Below are 9,448 nucleotides of genomic sequence, written 5' to 3' on the forward strand. Positions count from 1 at the left end.
TCATTCAAGTCAGAATATGAAAATTTACGTTATTTACGGGAATTAACATTTTGTTTCATGTATTTTGTTACGAAGTATTACCTGACCTGTTTGAGAGTGTTATGTGCTCAGTGCAAGATATGAACAAGGGTTTATGTAAATGCTTTTTCTATTTTTATAAGGTATTGCGTTATATTTGTGAGAAAATACGCAATTCTTATGTTTGGCCACGTGATTTGGTAGATTATCGAAAATGTTGGGTGGGTGGAGCGGGCTGAGAGAAAGTCCCAATGCAGCAGGGTTGGTTCTATTCAATACGTGATAGTTGATAACTCTAACGTCCTCAGGCCAACTCCCCAACTTCCAGATCTCAGGCTTAGAATCTTTTGGAAATAGCTAAGTCTCATATATAAAGGATCCCAGGGATTCATAGATCAGATAAAGAATTTCAGCCTCAAGTCAGACAATTGTTTTAAAAGTGATCAGTGGAATCTCAAAGTTTGGTGTGACGGGTTTTTGTACACATAGTGAGTAGTTATAAAAATTCTCTTGGAATATTTGTAACTGGCCCTGTAGAAACATAAAAGGTATTTATATCACGATCTGGTTATCTCTTTTCATTAAGTATCAAACTTAAATGTTTATGAAAATTTTTATTTCAAGTAAAACAAGTGATTGTATAATTTTCATAAGTATTATGAATTATTATTTTAAGGTTTTATGCATATTTAATATTTCGAGTCCAATGATTATATAATTTTCAATGTAATTATTTCTTTTGACTTAGTCTGATGTTTATTCAGATTTAATATTTCGATTCAAGTGATTATACAATTTTCAGAGCAAAAGATTTTTGTCCTAAACTAAGTTTTGTTCAGAATTAATATCTTAATGGCTTTATTTTTGTTTTTATGTAAATTCTTTCAAAGTGTTGTAATTTGAAAAGAATATATTTACTTTTGTAAAGAATGTATTATTTCAATCACCAGTGTTTATTTCATGCTCACTCGTATCCTGTTAAAGAAGCTAAGAAGTGGTTTTAAATAATTCTTAATAATAATTACCCAGTGTTGTTTTGAGTGTACATAAGAGATCTTAGGACATTCTGTGTTTTTATATATTGTTGTTTGGGAGTTATGTAACTGTCTCAGAGCTCATGTATTAATATTTTCATATGATAATATATACAGTATATATATATATATATATATATATATATATATATATATATATATATATATATATATATGTATATATATACATATAAACACACATACATACATTTATAAACTTATACTGTATATATATATATATATATATATATATATATATATATATATATATATATATATATATATATATATATATATATATATATATATATTATTTATATATATATATATATATATATATATATATATATATATATATATATACATACATATACCAAGGCACTTCCCCCAATTTTAGGGGGTAGCCGACATCAACAAAGAAACAAAAACAAAAAGGGGACCTCTACTCTCTACGTTCCTCCCAGCCTAACAAGGGACTCAACCGAGTTCAGCTGGTACTGCTAGGGTGTCACAGCCCACCCTCCCACATTATCCACCACAGATGAAGCTTCATAATGCTGAATACCCTACTGCTGCTACCTCCACGGTCATCTAAGGCATCGGAACTGCGTCACAATCGCTCGCCATTCACTTCTAGCACGCTCTCTTGCCTCGCTCACATCTATCCTCCTATCACCCAGAGCTTCCTTCACTCCATCCATCCACCCAAACCTTGGCCTTCCTCTCGTACTTCTCCCATCAACTCTTGCATTCATCACCTTCTTTAGCAGACATCCATTTTCCATTCTCTCAACATGGCCAAACCACCTCAACACATTCATATCCACTCTAGCTGCTAACTCATTTCTTACACCCGTTCTCACCCTCACCACTTCGTTCCTAACCCTATCTACTCGAGATACACCAGCCACACTCCTTAGACACTTCATCTCAAACACATTCAATTTCTGTCTCTCCATCACTTTCATTCCCCACAACTCCGATCCATACATCACAGTTGGTACAATCACTTTCTCATATAGAACTCTCTTTACATTAATGCCCAACCCTCTATTTTTTACTACTCCCTTAACTGCCCCCAACACTTTGCAACCTTCATTGACTCTCTGACGTACATCTGCTTCCACTCCACCATTTGCTGCAACAACAGACCCCAGGTACTTAAACTGATCCACCTCCTCAAGTAACTCTCCATTCAACATGACATTCAACCTTGCACCACCTTCCCTTCTCGTACATCTCATAACCTTACTCTTACCCACATTAACTCTCAACTTTCTTCTCTCACACACTCTTCCAAATTCTGTCACTAATTGTCCAAGCTTCTCTTCTGTGTCTGCAACCAGTACGGTATCATCTGCAAACAAAAACTGATTTACCTCCCATTAATGGTCATTCTCGTCTACCAGTTTTAATCCTCGTCCAAGCACTCGAGCATTCACCTCTCTCACCAATCCATCAACATACAAGTTAAACAACCACGGCGACATCACACATCCCTCTCTCAGCCCCACTCTCACCGGAAACCAATCACTCACTTCATTTCCTATCCTAACACATGCTTTACTACCTTTGTAGAAACTTTTCACTGCTTGCAACAACCTTCCACCAACTCCATAGAACCTCATCACATTCCACATTGCTTCCCTATCAACTCTATCATACGCTTTCTCCAGATCCATAAACGCAACATACACCTCCTTACCTTTTGCTAAATATTTCTCGCATATCTCCCTAACTGTAAAAATCTGATTCATACAACCCCTACCTCCTCTAAAACCACCCTGTATTTCTAAGATTGCATTCTCTGTTTTATCCTTGATCCTATTAATCATTACTCTACCATACACTTTTCCAACTACGCTTAACAAATTAATACCTCTTGAATTACAACACTCATGCACATCTCCCTTACCCTTATATAGTGGTACAATACATGCACAAACCCAATCTACTGGTACCATTGACAACACAAAACACATATTAAACAATCTCACCAACCATTCAAGTACAGTCACAACCCCCTCCTTCAACATCTCAGCTCTCACACCATCCATACCAAATGCTTTTCCTACTCTCGTTTCATCTAGTGCTCTCCTCACTTCATCTTTTGTAATCTCTCTCTCATTCTCATCTCCCATCACTGGCACCTCAACACCTGCAACAGCAATTATATCTGCCTCCCTATTATCCTCGACATTCAGTAAACTTTCAAAATATTCTGCCCATCTTTTCCTTGCCTCCTCTCCTTTTAACAACCTTCCATTTCCATCTTTCACTGTCTCTTCAATTCTTGAGCCAGCCTTCCATACTCTCTTCACTTCTTTCCAAAACTTCTTCTTATTCTCTTCATATGAATGACCCAATCCCTGACCCCACCTCAGGTCAGCTGCCCTCTTTGCCTCACGTACCTTGCGCTTTACTTCCACATTTTTCTCTTTATATTTTTCATACTTCTCTATACTATTACTCTGCAGCCATTCTTCAAAAGCCCTCTTTTTCTCTTTCACTTTTACCTTCACTGCCCTTCCTCATGCTGCCTCTAACAACCTTCTTTCCACACACATCACTTGCAATCCCAAAAAAATTTTCTTTTACTAACTTCCACTCCTCCTCTAAATTGCCAGTTTCTCTTACTTTCACTTCGTCATATATCATTTTCAACCTTTCCTGATATTTACTTTTTACCCCCGGTTTTATTAGCTCTTCAACCCTCACAAACTCCCTTTTACAACCTCCTACTCTATTTCCCATTCTTTTGCTACAACTAATTTTCCTTCCACCAAAAAATGATCAGACATACCGTTAGCCATACCCCTAAAAACGTGCACGTCTTTCAATCTTCCAAACATTCTTTTGGTTATCAACACATAATCCATTAATGCCCTTTCTACTACTCTTCCATTTGCCACTCTTACCCATGTATACTTATTTTTATCTTTCTTTTTGAAAAAGCTATTACTTATCACCATCTCTTGCTCAACACACATATATACCAGTCTCTCACCACTCTCATTTTCACCTGGTACGCCATAGTTCCCAATGACACCTTCTACCTCTCCAGCGCCCACTCTAGCATTTAGGTCACCCATGACAACTACATAATTCCTTCTACCCAGTCCTTCTACACACCTAGTTAATTCATTCGAGAACTCATTCCGCTCTTCTTCACTTTTCTCACTACCTGGCCCATACGCAATGACAAACGCCCAACATTCCCTCCCCAACCTAACCCTTACCCACATTAACCTAGATGGTATCTCCTTCCATTCCACTACTTTACCTGTCATCCATTCCCTCAGCAATAAAGCCACACCCTCTCTCGCTCTTCCCCTTTCAATCCCAGACACTCTACCAGACATTTCACCAAACATCACTTCACCCTTTCCTTTTATCTTCGTTTCACACAAGGCCAATACATCCATCCTTCTATTCCTAAACATACTTCCAATTTCACATCTTTTACTCTCTATCGTACTACATCCGCGCACATTCAAACACCCCAAAACTAGAGTGCGGGGAGCAGTCACTCTCCCCCCAGCTCCATCTCTTTGTCGATGTCTCACAGGATGTAGATACAGGAGAGGAGGTTCCTAGCCCCCTCGTCCCTCGTACATAAATATATATATATATATATATATATATATATATATATATATATATATATATATATATATATATATATATATATATATATATATATATATATATAACATATATATATATATATATATATATATATATATATATATATATACATACATATATATATATATATACATATATACATACGCATATTTATATATATATATATATATATATATATATATATATATATATATATATATATATATATATATATACAGTATATATATAACGGATTTTGAGCGAAGCGAAAAATCTATTTTTGGGTGAGGTAGCCATGTCGTCCTGATGGAAGTTCCTATAAGGTAGCTTTCTAGGGTATATTTGACTACAGTGATATTCCCAGAGAATTTTACCGTAAGGTATCCAGAATTCTAACTCCTGGAGCGAATATCCCTAAATAATCTCACAGGGATATCGCATAAGATCAGAGGACGTATTCTTGACACGTCACATAGCTCTCTTCGCCCCGAACATTATTAACGCTTCGAGCGGGAATAGTGACAAGAATCTGAAACGAGAATGAAAAGAGAGCCGCTCATAAGGCATCTCTCCTATTCCGTTTCCAGTGTGTATCTGATGAAGGCGGTGGCGCCCTCTTTATTCCTTGTAGCGATATACGAGGTGGTACAGATACTGTATTATAGGGAAGGGTCAATAAACCCTTCTACAATAAAAGGAAGGGTGGGTCCATCAGGACGACATGGCTACCTCACCCAAAAACAGATTTTTCGCTTCGCTCAAAATCCGTTTTTTGGGCTCAGGCCATGTCGTCCTGATGGAAGTTTACCAGAGCATTACTGTATCTGTGGATTCCCAATCAGTGCCGTACTCTCAAGAAAGTATTTTCCTGGTCCGTCTAGACCTAGAGACCTATGATGTTACCGTCATACATCATTTCATCTAAGCATGAACTATGTTAGTGCTTCCTGCCCCCTACAGGGATGAGTCATACTAGACTATGGAAAAGTCTCGAGGAGTACATAAAAACTTATGGATGACAAGCTTGTATAGTGGTCTCGCCCTATACATTATAAAGCAAAGTTTGTATAAGAGTCCCCAAAGTCAGAATGAATTTGTGACACCTTCCCCAAGGTGACCACTCATAATAACTATTGGATAAAGGTCATATCCGCATAGGAACAAATTTGCATCTCTGCCACTCTCCCGTTAGGGTACCACCTCAACCCTTCCTAAAGAAGGTTTAAGGAGAGTGGACTTTGCTTAAACCAGGGAACAATCTTAAAAAGACATACCATGATAAAAATATCCATATTTTAATCTTAATGCTCAGTACATATCTAATAAAAATGAGTGTGGGCGAATAAAACGCAGGGTTCACTATGAACTAGTTTATTAAAAATTTAATAAACATGCATATCAGATCCACCTTTATAAAAAAAAATTTAAAAAGTGGATGATATCTATTAAAGCACAAAAAAAACAGTCAACAGAAAATAACGTTTCATCTACCATGAAACAGACTTGCCACTTTAATTGAATAAATAATAATGCTACAGTCTGTATACTGTTTAATTACACTAGCATAAGGAACGCTTGGCACAAGTGTCCGTATTATGCTATAGTTCACCAACGTCAATGGAACAGTTCATAAGGACACTTTAGTGGCCTATCGCTCAGTGTGTAGTACACACAGTTACTACACACCCACCCTCTTAATTAGTCGTCCCAAATTAATTACACTGTTCTTTGCAGAGTTAAAACAGAAGGTTAAAGGATTCTACCTGCTGCTACCACAGATTACTTGAGTTGCCCCACTTGCCTTGCATAGTGCATAAAGAACACCTTGGATGACCACCAGTTGGTGAACGAACAAGATGTTCAAGGTCCATGTAAATAAGGAAATTTTATGTAAGAAGCAACTCCTCTCGGATCATGACTAGCGGGTGTACTGTCAGGACCCGATTCGCGAATAACACAGGTGAGTTTCGCCCTTAGTAATAGAAAACCTTGAGCCCGAGGTTTCTCATCTGAACAGCTGTCCTCCCATAAAGTCTGAAGTTCTATGAAGATAGACCTTAGGCACCCCACTGGACATAGAGATACATCTTCCTTCAGAGGGTAGATTCTCTAGGGACCCCACCTGATGGTGGGTAGCATGTTCTTGGAAAGAAACTAGGGAGAGAAAATCATGAGATGTAGGTTTCTGGTTTTCAGTAATGAAGCGAAGACAGTCGACTTCTGTACTCGCTGAGACAGGGATGGATCTGGTAGCGGAACAAATTTTAGGCGTAGTTCCAATGCCAGAGGGAACCACACGCTATTTGGCCACTTGTGGGCCACTATTGCCGCCTTCCCTTTGAAGGATCTCAGCTTGTCAAGAACCTTCAAAAGGAGGTTGTGCGGGGGGAACAGATAAATACCGGACCATCTGTTCCAGTCTAGGGACATAGCGTATGGGGACACATAACGATTCATTTTCTTGTTGTCTTTTGTCGCAAAGAGGTCTATCTGCAGCTCCGGGACTTGACTCAAGATGAAGGAGAATGATCCTGCGTCAAGGGACCATTCTGACTCTATTGGTGTAAACCTGGATAGAGCGTCCGCTGTCACATTGCGGAACCCTTGAATGTGAACTGCTGACAGGTACCATTTTTTCCTTTCTGCCAAACGAAAAATGGCCAACATGACTTGGTTGATTTGAGGTGACCTCGACCCATGTCGATTCAGGCATCTCACTATCACCTCGCTGTCTAGAACCAGTCTTATGTGGGTCGAGTGGCGAGGAGATACCTTCTTTAAAGTCAGAAGCACTGCCATGGCTTCTAGAAAGTTGATGTGAAATGACTTGAAAAGATTGGACCAAGCTCCTTGGACTCTCTTCTGATAAGAGTGACCCCCCCCCCCCACCCTTCCTTTGAAGCGTCTGTGTGGATAGTTACTGACGGGGGAGAAGGTTGAAGAAGTATTGATTTCTTCAGCTGCTTGGCATTGGACCACGGCTTGAGAAGCGAACGCAGTCGAGTCGGTAGAAGTCTTATTAGATCTCTTCGCTCATTTGATGCGTATTTCCTCCAGACTCCTGTTGCATCCTTTAGCTGTGCTCTTAGCACTGGATCTGTTATTGAAGCAAACTGTAGAGATCCCAGCACTCTCTCCTGTTCGCGTCTTGATATCCGTTTGGATTTCAACAGTCTCTTGACAGATCCTGCTATTTCTTTCCTCTTCTTCCCAGGAATGGAAAGTCGATGTGACTCCAAATTCCAATGGATTCCCAACCACTGAAATTTTCGAGCTGGAGAAAGTCGAGACTTTTTTATATTGATCTTGAATCCCAGATGTTCCAGGAACTGGATCACTCTCTTAGAAGCTTGCATGCATTCTGTCCTGGATGCTGCCCACACCAGCCAGTCGTCCAAGTAGGCTACTACTTGGACCCCCTTTAGGCGTAATTGACGGACGGCTGCGTTTGCGAGCTTCGTGAAAATCCTTGGGGCTATGTTTAGCCCGAAAGGCATGGCTCTGAAGGCGTAAAGTTTTCTATGTAACTTAAAGCCTAGGTAGGAGGAGAGGTGGCGATTAATTGGAACATGCCAATAAGCGTCAGACAAGTCTGTAGAGACAGTATATGCCCTCTTGGGCAGTAGGGTCCTTATGTGTTGAAGTGTGAGCATTCTGAACTTATAGTTCATTATGAACTTGTTGAGTGGCGACAAGTTAAGAATGACTCTGAGTTTATCTGAGTCCTTCTTTGGAACACAAAACAGCCTCCCTTGAAATTTGATGGACTTAACTTTCCGAATCACTCTTTTGTCTAAGAGCTCTCGGACGTGTTCTTCCAAAACGGGGGTTGAGTGTTGGGAGAACTGAGGAAATTGAGGTGGAGGGTTGCTCCAACTCCAACCTAGTCCATTCTCTATTAGGCTGTGGGCCAAGGAATCGAAGGTCCAGCAATCCCTAAATAGCTGTAGCCTCCCTCCTACAGGAAGCATCTCACTTCTGCTGTTGTGGACCTGAGGCCTTGCCTCCTTGACCGCATCCTCCCCTAAATCCCCTTCCTCTTGAAGGGCGTCTAGAAGAACCTCTGGCTGTACCTCTAGCCCTCGAACGAAAGGAAGAAGTCTGCCTTTCGAAGGCTGCGTTAAAAACTGGCGACTGAGTCGCCACTTGTTGAGGTACCAGTTGGTACGTGGTTGGAGGTTGTGCCATCATCTGAGGCACCGCAGTCACGGGAAGTTGTTGCTGTTGATGCTGTCGGTAAGGTATATCCAGCCGAGAAGATGGCCTAGGCTTTTTTGGGTTGGGGACCCTCATCCTGAGAAGACTTCCTCTTAAGATCTAAGCCCCACTTTTTGAGAAGGTTCCTATTCTCTGTGGCGGCCTTGTCTACTACCTCTTTAACCGCATTATTGCGAAAGAGGTCTTTACCCCAGATACAAGCGGATATCAGTTTCCTTGGCTCGTGTCTCACCGCAGCCGAGGCGAACACGAACTCTCTACAGGCTCTCCTAGCTTTAATAAAGATATAGAGATCCTTTGTAACCGTGGCCAGATGAGTTTTGGCCACCATCATGAACATGTCCCGGTTCTTGGGGTCACTTGCCATTGTTTCTAATGTTGTTTGCAACGACATTGATTTCGCAAGTCTTTCCTTTGTCTCTTGCTCCCTGCGCAAGAGAAACTCCGACAGCTTAGGAGTTCCTCACCGAACTGACGTTCAGCAATATCAGCTTCCAGCTTCCCGACTGAGAAGGTAAGGTGTACGTCCTTCCAGTCTTCTTGGTCCAAGG

The sequence above is a fragment of the Palaemon carinicauda genome, chromosome 5 (assembly GCF_036898095.1).
Source record: "Palaemon carinicauda isolate YSFRI2023 chromosome 5, ASM3689809v2, whole genome shotgun sequence".
In the NCBI taxonomy this organism is placed as follows: Eukaryota; Metazoa; Arthropoda; class Malacostraca; order Decapoda; family Palaemonidae; genus Palaemon; species Palaemon carinicauda.